The sequence below is a fragment of the Moschus berezovskii genome, chromosome 5 (assembly GCF_049115385.1).
Source record: "Moschus berezovskii isolate FMDL1 chromosome 5, NW_MosBer_1.0, whole genome shotgun sequence".
NCBI lineage: Eukaryota > Metazoa > Chordata > Mammalia > Artiodactyla > Moschidae > Moschus > Moschus berezovskii.
Window position 1 is genome coordinate 11,173,708 of NC_142464.1, and position 16,820 is coordinate 11,190,527.

Here is a 16,820-nt window from a genome sequence, read left to right on the forward strand (position 1 = left end):
AGGCAAAATATAGCCATTTCACATTAAAGTTCCATGTGGATATACAATATGCCTGGCCTTTGCAAAACAGACCTTTAACAGAAGAGAACAGATTAATTCTTTGTTTTTCACTTCACAATGAGAAAAACAGCTGAGGACCCTTAATTGAAACAATGAGAGGATACACATAGTCCATATAACTCTTTCAAGAAGAATAACCCTTAAATGCTTTCCAGTAGGAGAAACTTTGAGAAAATAAAGTGGATAAATAAACTGTGGTGGACAAATTTCCAAATAGTCTTTTCTAAATTGAAACCATCTACACATAAAGTCAACAGATCTCTTTTATTTAAAAAAATTCAGTTTCATTATTAAAGAAATAGTAAACTTTCTTTGTTCATCTTACCAAGTAATATTTTAATTATTGGACAAGGACACCATGCAAGCTCCTTGTTCTATGCCAGAATTTCAAACATTTTTGTTTATACCTTAGTGATAGCTTATAATAATGATGGCTCGAAGCAAAATTAAATGCATCCTCACTCAATGCTTATTCTAATATTCTAAAATAAATGACTTTTCACCTTACTTATAGTTTCCTTTGCTGTGCAGAAGCTTTTGATTTTAATTAGGTCCCATTTGTTTATTTTTGCTTTTATTTCCAATATTCTGGGAAGTGGGTCATGGAGGATCCTGCTGTGGTTTATGTCGGAGAGTGTTTTGCCTACATTCTCCACTAGGAGTTTTATAGTTTCTGGTCTTACATTTAGCTCTCTAATCCATTTTGAGTTTATTTTGGTGTATGGTGTTAGGAATGGGAGAAAATAATAGCAAATGAAGCAACTGATAAAGGATTAATCTCCAAAATATACAAGCAGCTCCTGCAGCTCAATTCCAGAAAAATAAATGACCCAATCAAAAAATGGGCCAAAGAACTAAACAGGCATTTCTCCAAAGAAGACATAAACATGGCTAACAAACACATGAAAAAATGCTCAACATCCCTCATAATCAAAGAGATGCAAATCAAAACCACAATGAGATACCATTTCACACCAGTCAGAATGGCTGCTATCCAAAAGTCTACATGCAATAAATGCTGGAGAGGATGTGGAGAGAAAGGAACCCTCTTACACTGTTGGTGGGAATGCAAACTAGTACAGCCGCTATGGAGAACAGTGTGGAGATTCCTCAAAAAACTGGAAATAGAACTGCCATATGATCCAGCAATCGCACTCCTGGGCATACACACCAAGGAAACCAGAATTGAAAGAGACACATGTACTCCAATGTTCATTGCAGCACTGTTTATAATAGCCAGGACACGGAAGCAACCTAGATGTCCATCTGCAGACGAATGGATAAGAAAGCTTTGGTACATATACACAATGGAGTATTATTCAGCCATTAAAAAGAATACATTTGAATCAGTTCTAATGAGGTGGATGAAACTGGAGCCTATTATACAGAGTGAAGTAAGCCAGAAAGAAAAACACCAATACAGCATACTAACGCATATATATGGAATTTAGAAAGATGCAAATGATAACCCTGTATATGAGACAGCAAAAGAGACACAGATGTATAGAACAGTCTTTGGGACTCTGTGGGAGAGGGTGAGGGTGGGATGATTTGGGAGAATGGCATTGAAACACGTATGTTGTCATATGTGAAACGAATCACTAGTTCAGGGTCGATGCATGTTATAGGATGCTCGGGGCTGGCATGCAGGGATGACCCAGAGGGAGGATAAAGGGAGGAGGGAGGTGGGAGGGGGGTTCAGGAGGGGGAACTTATGTAAACCCAGGGCAAATTCATGTCAATGTATGGCAAAATCAACCTATATAATATTGTAAAATAATTTGCCTCCAATAAAAAATAAATTAATTACCAAAAAAAAATGACATGTTCAACAATAACTTTCAAAGCTTTTTTTGTGAATTTAGTAACTGTATGAAATACACCTTTTTTCCTCAGTAGCTCTGATTCTATTTTTTACTTACCAGACCTGACAAACAGTTCAAGTTATCTGATGCTTACATAAAAAGGAACAAATGCAATCTGGAAACAAGATCAGAACCTCAAAAGTCCATAATTATTGCATCCCCATCACCTGCCTGAGACCATCAAATCACAGGAATTTCTTTATTGATCCTAGGATTTTTGTGGAATGATTTATTTTCAATAATGCATATTTTATAAGAGAAATCTTTTTACCAAGCAAACCTAAACAAACTTGTTTCAACACTAGTAATTATTTGTAACTCTTTAGCATGTAAAATTTCTAAAAATTAAACATTTCTCCCAGGATCAATAATAAATGTGAAATAATTGTCATCATTTAATGCTGTGAAAATAATTTTTAAAGGATAGTACAATAAATGCATTGTCTTTAGTCTCTCAATCCTCTAGGTTATCATGATATTTGTCATGTTTTATCCAATGTTTTAAGCTAAAACAAGGCTCTGAATTTGCTTTTGTGCCACCATATGCAATTTCAAACAGCTATCAGAAACAAAAAGCAATATAGAGGAATCAACTAAGCAGGATTTCTCCAGATTTTCCCTTGTTTTACTAAGATAGAGTTTAAGGATCTATCTCACTGTATGTGAGTGTAAATGCTAAGAACATTATTAGTTTATAGTTCTAAAGAAGAGTTTATCATATTTAAAACACCCCCAAAGATATTACAACAGCAAGTATGAGAGAAGTGAGAAATTCAGTATATTAAAATCATTTAATTAAAATGATAAATTATTTAGTACTATTTTGTAGTGTTTATCTTATAAAGCAGCTAAGATACAATTTTTTAAGGGACTTCTAAGGTAAGTTTTCCATCTCATTTGCAACATGAAACGTTGGCTGTAAAGGACAAATCATTTTTGGCAAATCCATTAAAAACAGAATTATGTCTTTGGTATGTGGTATAATTTATATATTTGCAAATACACATTGATAACACATAATGGCTTTTCATTATGAATTCTGAGTAAATACCATTCAAATCTACGTTTGAGCAGAGGGCATGAGAGATATTTAGCTAACTGAATTGGAAGAAATTAAAGGAAAGCTATGTTTGAATATGCCCCCAAACTTAATCTCTATGAAGACTGTGGCAAAATTAGTTATTTGGGGAAACAAAATGGAAATAAGAATTGAAGTGGAATAATATAAATACTTTCCACTTTAAGATTTATTTCTTAAATTTCTTACTGAAATTGTTGCTAAGAAAACTCTTGTCCTGATGTTTGTTTATGTATGTGTTCAACATTTAACCACTTAACCGTTATATGGCTCTTAAGCAACAAAGTTTAGCAGTGCCTTTGATTTGCTTCAGTATAATGGACACCTTTATTTGGGTTTTAAATTTTGTTTGGATAAAAGTGAAGCATGTTAGGTAGGACTGGGGGCGTTTAACTTCCCAATCCTTTAGTACGCCAAATCTGGAGTGAAAACAGAACTGAGAAAAAGCAATCTGCAGGCTTTTCCTTTGGAACCTAGCTTGAAAGGGGCCTTTTCCATGGGACAGTTTTAAGAAACAGACATAAATGCCCTGTAGTATATTAATTTTAAATGAATATCCCTTTTGAGCAAGACAAATGATTTATAAAAATAAACATTGTTTCAGCCCCCAAAATTACAGGTTGAAGTGACATGACCAGTCTCTTAAGGAAATCTGCATTATTTTGGATGGTTCCAAGAAAAGGCCACTGAGGCTATGAAATGTGACCCCTTGCTATCCCTCGAGGGTCATGTTGTTCTGTCCTCAACTGTGTAAACAAACCCCATCAGCTACTTGTGTTCATCTGTGAGTCAAGGAGAAGCAGCCCATTGTGACTGCTTAAATTCACACAGAAACAAAGATAAAAGCTAGGAGCACAAGGTCTCTCTTATCTGTCTAGTAGAAAACAAGGTCTTCTTTGGTTTCTTTTTCCCCTACCATCCTAGCTATTTTAAGTGACTTTCAGGAGAATCTATAAAAAACACGAGTCAGAAGATTTCTAAATTCAACCAAGTACTCTTCTTTTGAACATTAAATAAAACGAGGTGGAAACTGTATACAGTTAGGAATAATCTCCAAGGTTTTGAAATGAATTACCACAACATGACTCCAGGTTTATTTCATGGGTACTACTCCCCACTCCTTCAGCCCTATTTAGGAATCAGCAGGAACAGCTAATCAGCGTGTTTACAGATATGGAAAGGAGGCTGTGAGCACCAATTACAGAAACCAACAATAAAAGATGTCTTCTTCCCTGATCAAAGAGACCAGGAGACACAGCAGAAGTGCTTTCCCAGGAATCCCCAGAATTTACAATACATAGCAGACTCCACCAGACTCTCAGCAGCTCTGCTGAATGTGACAAGTCTAATGAGATGTTACACAGACCAGACATACATGGGCAATTAGCACTTTCCACAGGTCTCTAACCTGTGACCCTTCTTTCTCTCTGGATTAACACCCAGGACTCTGATCCATCGACATTAGTAAACAATTCAAATCCAAGAATGTTACCTTAAAGGATAGAAAGAGATTCAGAAAGTTGCTAATCACACTCAAGTTTGCCAAAAACTGAAGGATTTGCTAAACTCTGTGGAATAACTCTATAGCATAAACTCATCATGCATCAGTATGCTACATGTTAGAAAGTCCAACTCCTGCCAGATATGTTACATTAGCACATTTTAAATGGAATACTAGATTAACAATGTTTGACATCTCCACTGTGTACATTTTCAGTTCTATTATTACTCCAAACAGTTCCTGAAAAAACATTCACTGGCTAACGGTAGAACTGTGAAAAATTTTGGAAAAAAAGGCCGGGGGGAGGGGACAAAAAACAACCAAACAACTGTTTAAAAGCTATTTATATTTTCATTGAGCAGTTTTTTGGAGAATGATCCTGAATTAATTTTAGCATTATAAGACATGCTATAATTTTAAACAATTTCTCCTGTATTCAATCACATATAGAACCAAATTCACAAGACTTCTACAAACTGAGCTCCACAAAGTTCAGTTTCAAACTGAACACAATGAAAATGTTCTAATATAAGCTAGTGAGGAAATGCTTGGTTAATTTCACATACTTCGCTGAGTAAACAGAAGAAGGTCTGGATTTGATTCCTCTAGTACTGCTTCCAAACATGATCTTTTTATTTCTAAATATCTCCAAAGGATGTTGTGGAGGTACCATATTTGAAGAATGGGGCCTATGATTTAAAGGAATAACTTCAGCTTTGGCGAAAGGCAAGCCAGAACTTGAATACTTACTGGTTGTGAGTGACCTTGGGCAGGCTGCTCACTCTTTTCTGGTCTTCTCTTTTCCCATCTACAAAGACTAGGAAGATAATATTTTTCAGGGATCATTTAGGATTCAAAAAGTAACAGTAAGAAACAAAAGCAGATTACCACCCCTCCCCAACTCATAAAAGTAACTGTCCCTAGTCTTGGATCTATTTCTAATATAAAAACTGTTCTGAAAATATATTCTCAAAGTTTCCATATAAGTTACTACAAAATGATCCATTTAGCATAAATCTGTTCAGAAACATTTCCTAATCTGGCCATCTTGTTTAGCTAGGCAAAAGGTGGTAGTGAACACAGGTCTGGGTCAATAAGACAGCTTTTCAGGTAAATCTACAATTCAGTGCCGGGGCTTAGAAGGTCACATCCTTAAAAAGTCCTTGCAGAACTGCTGCCAGTGACCATAGACCACTGCTTCTCAACACTCAGCAATAAAAGGAAGGCAAGCCACCCATGCACTTAACCACAATTGTAATTTTTATGAAGAGACTTGAAATTTAGTTCCAGAGCAGTATTTTCTGCCTGACAATGTCATTTCTTCTTTACCAGTTTGTTAAAAATATAAATGTTTCCAAATAGTAAAACTTCTTTCATGAGAATGCCTTATGGAAAGTTTTCCTTTAAAAGTCAAATACTCTTTTCGTTTTTAAACGTATACTAAAATAATTAATTGGTATATTTGTACTAAAGGAAAATAAATGATACATACGATACTCACATCTGGACTGGAATTATTTTCCCTAAACTTTCTAAATACAAACTTGCTTTTTGACTCATATCAATTTAAGAAATTTCAGTTCTAAAGAATATTAAAGAGTTCTAAATGACTGCACACATGGAACCGGTGAATATACTCTTACATTACATGAGTTTTTAATTTAGAGTAGGCTTAATGGAAATTAAAATTATAACATGTTGCAAATGAGTGTCAGAATATTCACATGTGTATCTGTATTATATAGCCCCAAGAAGATAGTAGAAATTCTTAGACTAATTTAAATAATTCTAGAATGATACAGAACAAATTTCCTCAAAATACAGATTAAAACAATGCCAAATTTAATGAGATTCTGACAAATATAGACAAATTTAAGCTCAGTATTCTCATGCAAAGTTATCTCACAACTCTGCCATCCATACTTATCATGCACTCATCAACTCTCCCCACCCCGTACACACTCTTGAATCTCAAGTCCTGGCCAGTCTTCTCATGCCCAGGAGCCATGATTAACTACTGAGGATTTATTGAGAGCTTAGTACCAACATTGGAGAAGGAAATGGCAACCCACTCTAGTATTCTTGCCTGGAAAATTCCATGGATGAAGGAGCCTGGTAGGCTACAGTCCATGGAGTCACAGAGAGTCGGACACGACTGTGTGACTTCACTTTCACTAGTACCAACATGGCAACTATTTTTCACAGACTACAAATAAAATATATATAAATGCCATTGGAAGGCATGACCATAGCTCTCAAGTGAAACTCTCTGTTTGTTTTGCTTTGTTTTTGTTTATTATTTGTGTGGGGGTGGGGTGCGGGGGCAGGTTAGCCCTGCAGTGTGGCTGAGAGATAGTACTTTCCTGACCAGGTATCAAACCCTGGGCTCAAGGCAGTGAAATGCAGACTCCTAACCCCTGGACCTCGAAGGAATTCCCATGTGAAACTTTTTACATCCTGAAAACTCAAAATTCATCTAATTACAACTGATGGATAAGACATATCTAAATTAATTGTTGCTCTAAAGATACTTGAAAATACAGAAACAATAACATATTTAAGCACTGATTTGAAGTAAACTGTATCTAAATTTTCAGAAATTTTATTAAGTGTAAATTTTGTTTTTAATAATTTAACTCTCTCAACCATAAGAAAAAACAACCAAATTAAAAACCTCAAAATTTAATAGAGTATTATTTTATAAAGATTGAAAAACATGGGCCATTATTTCTTCTCTTGGCTCTCATTTGAAGGTCACTTTTCATTCTATTTAGAGGGAAGAAAAGTTACATGAATATTTCATTAGAGAGGAGATAAAGTGAAATTAATATATGAAGACAAGACAGAAGTAATGAAATGGGAAGCCAGTTAGATGAACACTGTTAACAAAGGAATGAAACTGTGGGACTTTGTGGAATATTGCCCGCTTTTCTCAAAAAATATAAAATGAAAAGAGAAATAAGGTAAGAGGCATTTTGCAGCACCTACCAGCCAGTTTCAATTAGTTAGAGCAAATTAGAAAGAAATGCTTTTGCCTGAAATTGGACAAGTTAACTGTTTTTCATTTTTTAATTTAGAAATTTTAACACTAGAAACAGTTCCCCTTTTAGAACCATTTCTTCTCTATAAGGCATGCACTCACAGAATGACTTAGCAGTTGTCTTATGCTGTGAATAAAGTTACTACTTTTCTCTTACTATGTATTGAATAAATGAAGAAATAATGAAAATAATAAATTATTACAACATATAAGTTGGACAGAATTCCACTTTCTAAGCTTCCACCACCCAAGGGTCAAAAATAAAGACAATCTGGGGGAAAAAAAAAAACTTTCCCCTAATTTGATTGTTGAATCTTCATAAGGTAAACGTTATGTTGAAAAACTTTTAAAGAAAGGTTCCTCTAATTAGCTTGTTTTTAAACAGCCCCTGGTTTTTTTTGCTTTCCTAAAATGAAAACACAATTAGAAAAGAATGTGAAATCAGTCAATAAAATTTTCCAGTATGTTTCTGGCTTAAATCCAGAGAAAATTTTCACTGGATGCACTAGACATCATTACACCATTGAAAACCACAAAAACTGGAAGAAAAAGATTAGTCACTTCTCACATTTAGTGTGTTCACTCATGTAGTACATTCAGAGTGGCACCATTTCCCAAGCTGTAAGAAATTCACAGATACTTCTAGAAAACCCCAAACTACCATAATTGCAAACTGAAGTAAACTAAATCTTTAGCTTCCTTCATTGGTTTCAAAATGAATAGACTTTCCAAAATTTATTCAAATCACAAGCCCTGATCTCCCCCCTTCCCAGTCCTTAGTTGTACTAGCAAAAGGTACAAAAAGCTTTTGTTCCTAGAATTCACCAACAACACAGATCACATATCTTTTCTTACTTCAAGATTATACTTAGTTTAATCATATATAAATCTATGTCCTTGTTAATTTTGTCCCTGAATTATCTTTTTCCTTGTTTTGAATTACCATGTGTGTGGACATGTTAACTGGAGATTTAATTTCTGGTTCTCAGAAATGCACTGTTTATGTATTGCTATGAATATTCCTGAATGTTGGGGAAAGACCTTAATCCAGAGTGATGTCCATGATAGGCATGAAAATATGGTAGGTTCATTAGGGGTCAACTTGCATAAGAGACTGAAGAGCTTGCTGAAGAGAACTTTTCCTGTGAGAGAACAAAGGCAGGCAAATGGAAATCAGAGAGAAAGATGGACTTTACTCCACTGAAAGATGTTGACACGGAATCTGTTCATAGCCAACTTCCGCAGGAACTCATGTGTGAGTCTTTTGGTGATGATATTAACTGTAGACTAAAATATAAGCATAGTTTTATTTTATTAAAGAAAAGCACTGGGGAAAGCAGCCCTGTTTTGGTACCTTTGTTATTTGTGTAACATGAAAGAAGACACAGGGAAGCACTTATAAATGGACTTGGTTCCAAGGTATAAAGAATATTACAAAACACAGAACAGAAGTAACAGCCTGAGAGAGAAACATGCATTATTTGCTGGAGGCAGTGGTGCTCTGCTAAGGAGATGCTGGATCAGAGTTCTCGATGCCTGGTGGGAAGGTTAGGTAACTGTGGGCATACTTGGGGCTGTGGGAAGTTTTCAGGTCACGTCTTTATATATAGAGTATATTTCTTCATAGAAGGCTATGGTAACCCACAAACTTACCCATATGTACACCTGAGAAATGTCCAGGGCATCTCAGAAATAAGGGAGGAGGTGGGAGATCTTTGGGTGGACTATAAATCCTACCACGAAAGGGGAGTTGCCTGAGCTACAACTCATTAATAGGACCTCATTCTAAACCTGAGGCTGGTATAAACCTAGGAAACATAGTGTTGTTCTATATTATATGTAACTGAAGAGCCTCTTCATGAGAGTGAAAGAGAAGAGTGAAAAGCTGGCTTAAAACTCAACATTCAAAAAACTGTATCATGACATCTAGTCCCATCACTTCAAGGCAAATAGATGGGGAAAAAGTGGAAAGAGTGACAGATTTTATTTTCTTGGGCTCCAAAATCATCACCAATGGTGAGTGCAGTCATGAAATTAAAGATGATGTTTCTTGGAAGGAAATCTATGACAAACCCAGACAGCATATTAAGAAGCAGAGACATCATTTTGCCAACAAAAGTTCTTATAGTCAAAGCTTTGTTTTTTTCATTAGTCATGTAAGGATGTGAAAGTTGGACCATAAAGAAAGCTGAGTGTTAAAGAATTGATGTTTTTGAATTGTGGTACTGAAGAAGACTCATGAGAGTCTCTTGGACAGCAAGGAAATCAAGCCAGCCATTCTTAAAGGAAATCAACCCTGAACATTCATTTATGCTGGAGCTAAAGTTCCAAAACTTTGACCACCAGATGCATAGAGCCAACTCACTGGAAAAGACCCTGATGCTGGGAAGGCTTGAGGGCAGGAAGAGAAAGGGGTCACAGAGGATGAAATGGTTGGATAGCATCGCCAACTCAATGGACATGAGTTTGAGCAAACTGTGGGAGATAGTGAAGGACGGGGAAGCCTTGCGTGCTGCTGTCCCTGGTGTCACAGAGTCGGACACAACTTAGCGACTGAACAACAATCCCTCCTCACGTGAATGTGCCAAAGTATTAACAACTCATGAATCTAAGTGAAGGATGTGAAGATGAATATGATACTCTTCACTCAACGTTTCTATAGATTAGAAAACTCCCAAAATAAAATATTCAAAGAACAAAGAGATGTATTTTCAAATAATTGTTCACATGGATGGCCACAGGATCTAATCACTAAGATATTTGCCTTGGTATACCTCTGCTCTGACCCATTAAGAGCTACATGCAGGTTTTGCGTGCTCCTTATTTCTAAGATCCTAAACAGACACTTATGAGAGTACAGGGATACCTTGTTCTATTTTCCTTAATAGGCATTGCATTTTTTAGAAATTGAAGGTTTGCAGCAACCCCACGAGGAACAAGTCTACTGGTATCATTTGTCCAACACCATTGCTCCCACCATACATCAACCTAACAACATCTTAAGGTACTACCAAGAGAAGTGGCCAATATCAGAAGATGAAGACCTCCTTGTTTTATAAATGGATGGCTAGGGAAGCTGAAGTACATAAAGATTTCATCACTGAGAGATCTGAGCAGCTCCCTGAGGGCAGAACCAGGAATAGCTGAGTCACAAAAACTTCACAACTTTGTGAAGGAAAAAGAGATGGTAGCCTTTCCTTTTCTTCTAAGGAAAGAGATGGCAGACACCTAAAGAACAGTGAGAAAGACAAAGGAAATCACGTGGAATAAGAAAAAAAAAAAGAGCTGACAGCAAGAAAAGAGATTCCCAGATGGCCACAGGCCTGAAATTTGAATTGATGTGGAATGTGGAGAGAGGGTATAGGAGAAATAGATCTATCAGTTCAGTTCAGTCGCTCAGTCGTGTCCGACTCTCCGCGACCCCATGAATCACAGCACGCCGGGACTCCCTGTCCATCACCAGCTCCCGGAGTTCACTAAAACTCATGTCCACAGAGTCGGTGATGCCATCCAGCCATCTCATTCTCTGTCGTCCCCGTCTCCTCCCGCCCCCAACCTTTCCCAGCATCAGACTCTTTTCCAGTGAGTCAACTCGTCGCATGAGGTGGCCAAAGTATTGGAGTTTCAGCTTTAGCATCAGTCCCTCCAATGAACATCCAGGATTGATCTCCTTTAGAATGGACTGGTTGGATCTCCTTGCAGTCCAAGGGACTCTCAAGAGTCTTCTCCAGCACCACAGTTCAAAAGCATCAATTCTTCAGCGATCAGCCTTCTTCACAGTCCAACTCTCACATCCATACATGACCACTGGAAAAACCATAGCCTTGACTAGACGGACCTTTTATACATAGTAGCATTTAAATTTTATACAACAAATATAGAAACATATGTATATATATGTTTCTAAAAGTTTTTATTGTCTTCTCTATTTCACAATATATAAATAATTATCTAGTTATTTCTCTTCCTGGAAATAGATGTTACCTACATGCCTTCCCAGATATTACAGGCATAAATTCAGGAACACATCAATACCAATATTATTGATTTGACATTTTTATTGTTTTTAAAAGAAACATCTTTTTTCTTATGGAAAATAAATTCCGATTAATTTGACTTAAAAGTGTTACAATACCAAAGTTACATCCCTTAAAAATTCAGATAGAATGGTTTCTAAGATATTGAAAACTTACCAATTAGTTTATAGTGTTTGTAATACGCTATGCATTTATAAAAACATAGAAAACTTACTTAAATACTAATGGTTCATTTGGGAATTTTTATATATTTTCAAAACTCATAACTAAAGAGGTATTTTCATATAAGTCAGACATTGATTAGAATTTGAATCAACATACTTTGTGAAATCTTTGAATCAGAATTGTCAAAAACATGATCTTTTTGTTTAGACACAAAGAAAATTTCAATTTTTAATAAGTAGAAATTGCCAAATTTCAACCCACTTCATCCAGATTCTTCTAGTTGATTTCCTTTCCCTAGTTCCCATCTCAAGGTTTAGTTCATGGATATTCTGGACATAACCAGCCATCTTTCTAATATTTTATGCACAAATGATAAAATAAGGTTGAGAATCATAATAATACAGTAAGTGCCCTACACATGAACCTTCAAGTTGTGAACTTGCAAAGATGCAAATATAAGTTCTCATGTCCAATCACAAAGTTAGTTCACATGTCTGACATGCATTGAAAATGTTTGCATACTCTACAAGTGGTTGTGCTTTGCTGTATTTTACTTTACAGTACTGGTTAGAGTTCATAGTATTGTATCTTTATTTCAAGCCCAGGATATCTGGAAGCAGGTGTAAAAGCAGTGGTGACGTAGCTTGTACTTCTAAGAAGTACCAGTTGTACTGGACTGCTGTACTACTCAAGGTACTTATTGTAAGATTAAAAATGTTTTTTGCGTCTATTTTTTATGTATTATTTGTGTGAAAAGTATTGTAAACCTATTACAGTACAGTACTATATAGCCAGTTGTGTTGGGTACCTATGCTAACTTCGATGGGCTTAAAACAAATTGGACTTATGAACATGCTCTTGGAATGAAACTCATCCGTGTGCAGGGTACTGACTTACTGTAGCTGCTCTTACTGAGTTCCTTCTACGGCCCAGGCACAATGCTGAGCAGTATGTATATATTATCCCATCTAGTCCTCACAGGTCTGTTAACGCTGCCATCACTATGCCCATTTTTCAGCTGAAGAATAAGGCACAGAGAAGTTAAGTAAGGTTAACCTCTTTCCTAAGGTTCCAGTTAATAAATGATACAGCTGAAATGTGACCCTCAAACACCTGAATCCAGAGCTTACACTCTGAATGACTCTGCTGTTCTAGAAAAGAAAATAATTTAAATTGGTTTTAGTAATCTAACTAAAAATATTTACTGCTTCGTTAATGTGACTTTACTAGCAGATCAATAAACCAGTGAAAACAGTCATAAAAAATTCATAGTCCAAGATATGCTTTCCAGCTTTTCACATGACACTACAAACTGCGCTCATTTCAAGGAAAACTGTTACTATAAGAGAGAAAACACTGCACTATTTTAGTCACCCTCTATTTAACTGGGTTACCAGTGATAACTGAGTGAGGGAGTTCTCTGTTTCCCAGTGAATTATATTATTGCTGCTGTTGCTGCTGCTTAGTCACTTCAGTTGTGTCTGGCTCTGTGTGACCCTATGGACTGCAGCCTGCCAGGCTCTTCTGTCCGTGGGATTCTCTAGACAAGAGTGCTTAGAGGGGGTTGCCGTGCCCTCCTCCAGGGGATCTTCTTGGCACAGGGATCAAACCCAGTTCTTCTGCACTGCAGGCAGTTTCTTTACTTCTGAGCCACCAGGGAAGCCCATACTGTTGCTCCTTATAGGACATTGGACTTCCCAGGTGGCACAGTGGTAAAGAATCTGTCTGGCAACGCAGAAGACGCATGTTCGATTCCTGGATTGGGAAGATCCCCTGAATAAAGAAATGACAACCCACTCCAGTATTCATGCCTGGGAAGTCCCATGGACAGAGGACCAACCCTGGCTGGCTACACAGTCCATGGGTTGCAAAGAGTTGGACACTACTGAGCATGAACATAGGATAGTAACTGCTTGCAATTAATAATAAACTTCGCAGTATATTTGTGACCACTAGCAAGTACCAGTTGAGTTGTATGCTCACTAATAATTGTTGTCAGCTCTGTTCGAGTATTTTTTAATTATAATTGTTAAATTTAATCAAGAATAATACAAAGTTATGAGTGAATGAAAATATGCAGCTGTTTCTATGAAAATTAAGTTAAAATCTTTGGAAAGATTCAATAAACTCCAATTTCTTTAAAAAAACGAAAAATGCAGTTGAATTAAATATGATTAATATTGCTATAAAATAATGAAAAAATAATAAAGCATCAAAAGAATTCTGAATTAAACTGCTGCACAATCTGCTCCACCTGGTCCTACATCATTCAACTAATGAACAAATTACGTACATATAAATTTTAAATATGTGTGTACCACTTTCAAAAACCGTTCTTCATTTATACACCTTTTCTGTTTCCTACGAACTACTGGGGGGTAGTTTCAGTTTCAACGGTACTTTTGAATTAAAATTAACTTGGAACAACAGTGTTGTTCTATCCCTTACAACTGAGATAGAAAAATGTAAGTTACTAAAATGCTATTTATTTTGGATTGGCTATAGAGAAGTAAAACTTAGTGGAAACATTTAACCAGTATCAATTAAAAAAACAAAAACACTCAAAAAGCTTCCATGACCTGAATTTATTCACCTAACATAGAGAAGAAAACTGACTGTGCCCAATAAAGTGATAAAATACGTTCTCTCACATCAAACATTGATACAAAAAAAAGGAATCTTCTTAAGCTGCTCCAAATTGTGCTAATGTGTGGAAGAAGGGAGAATCTGGGTGAGGACCGTTGTGCCAGACTGCCATTGCTGAGGCTGACCATCTACAGACACCTACACAGTCACGGAAACTATGAGCTAAGGGGTGTTTCCAGGACTGACGGAAACTTCGCTCTGCAAATTTATTTTTCACTAGCCATTGTTTGTTAATGAAATTACATGTTTATAAAAACAGAGGCTAAAAATATTTCCATAATCATAACTCTGCTAACCATTGACAGCTTTTCATGCAACAGTTAGTCTACTCCCCAGACACGGTTTTATTGCCACACCTGGTCCTCCTGACTTGCAGAGAGCTTTAGAAACGACACCACACTGCTCACTAGTCTGCACTTTTATTTCACTCACTCCTCTTGCAAGTATTTTTATGGGTCCATTCTTCTGCTTTCACACTATCTAGACCACTGTATTACTGTTTCCTGTAATTAAAATGAATGATATCTTCCTTCAAAGGAAGGTTATTAAGTCCTGATAAAGAAAAGTGTTTGGAGTGAAGGACTAGGAGAAATAAATGCCTGCAGACACGTAGGGGATTGTGACTTCTTCAGTGTGCCTCAAGTGCTGGGTGGATAAGGATAGGATGCGGAAGGATAAAGGAATTTGGGTAAGTTATGGACAGTGTCAAAACAAATCTAACTCTACCGAGAAGCTTGCTAATTGTACACCCTTTAAAAATGCCAAAACTGTAACTGCATCAAAAATTATGTTCCTTGATATATACAAATAAGTGTCTTTTTTAATAGCCAAGAGCTAAAAAATAACCATGAGAGTAAAAATAAAAAAAGAAAAAACATATCTGGTTTTAGGTAAATATAATTTAGGTCAAGCTCCAAGAAAAGTAAAATCAACTTATCTAACTTGTAAGTTATAATATTCTCTCTTCCTTCTCAGTATTTTTTGCTGCCTCTTACATTTTAAATGAGCCTTGGCTCTGTCCATGGATATCTTCTATTTTGTTTTCTTCCATCTGCACAACATGGGGTCTGGGCATTTTTCTTCATGATTTAAGACAGAAACTCTAGGAAGATGAATGATTAGTAGATCTAAAAAAATAATGATTTTATATTTTTTATCCAGTATCATTTAGCTCCAATCTAAAAAGGATCAGCTAGAACTATATATCTTGTAATAATTTATGATGAAAAAGGATCTGAAATATATATATATATAACTGAATCACTTTGTTGTACACCTGAAGCTCACACAACATTGCAAATTAACTATACTTCAGTTTAAAAATGAATTAATTTAATTAAATCAATCAGCTATTAATTTCCACAAAATCTTAAAACCAGTGATGCTTGTGTTTAGTCGTGTCTGAAACTTTGTGACCCTTTGGACTGTTGCCTGCCAAGCTCCTCTGTCCATGGGATTTTTCAGGCAAAAATACTGGAGTGGGTTTCCATTTTTCTCCTCCAAGGCATCTTCCCAACCCAGGAACTGAACCCATGTGTCCTGTATGGCCTGTACTGCAGGCAGATTCTTTACCCGCTGAGCCATCAGGGAAGCTCCCAGACTAATGTATATATCCTCAAAAAGAAGAATGCTGAGCATCTCTTGGACTTTGTAAGGAGCATAACTTCATGGAGACAGAACTCAGAAACCAATCAATTAAGGTGATCCACATATATATCATGTAGTTCAGAAACCCCTGGTAAATGGTCTGAGTTTCTTTCTTTGGTATATGCACATAACAGACTATCATTTTAAAACCTTGACTGACTATTGTTTTTATTGCAAAAAAAGGAAAAGAGAGTTGGCTTGAGTTTTAAATTTTGGTTTCTCAGCCTATCTCTGTTTGATTCCATTTCATCATTCTTTCTCATCCAACAGTCACAGAAATCCAGAAAGAGGCCTCGGGAGATGGATAAATAGGGTACAAGCCTGCTCATCACACACATGTTCAAGTCTCTTCTGGCTTTCAGTCTTCAACTTGAGGTAATGACCAACTTCTTTGTGGAGTTCAGGTTAAATGTCACTTTCTCAGAGAAACTTTCCATGGTCTGATTAGCCACACAACCCACCCCAATTTATTCACTCTCAACTCTTGTTACTCCAGTTTTCTTCACAGCATTGTGCCCATACAAAATAATATTTTACATTTACTCCTTTATTTATAATAAGAGCTAACTTACTGATTTCCCAATAGGAGTCAAGTACTCTTTTCAATGCTTGACAAGTACTGTACTAAATCATTTGACCCGTATATACCCCTATGAAGTTGAAACGAATGTTCTCTTTAAACAGAAACAAGCGCTGGATATTAAATAGCCGGCCCAAGGTTACACAGGCAGAACCTGGGTACCTCCAGGAAGTCTAACTGCAGAGCCTGGCTCCACACAAA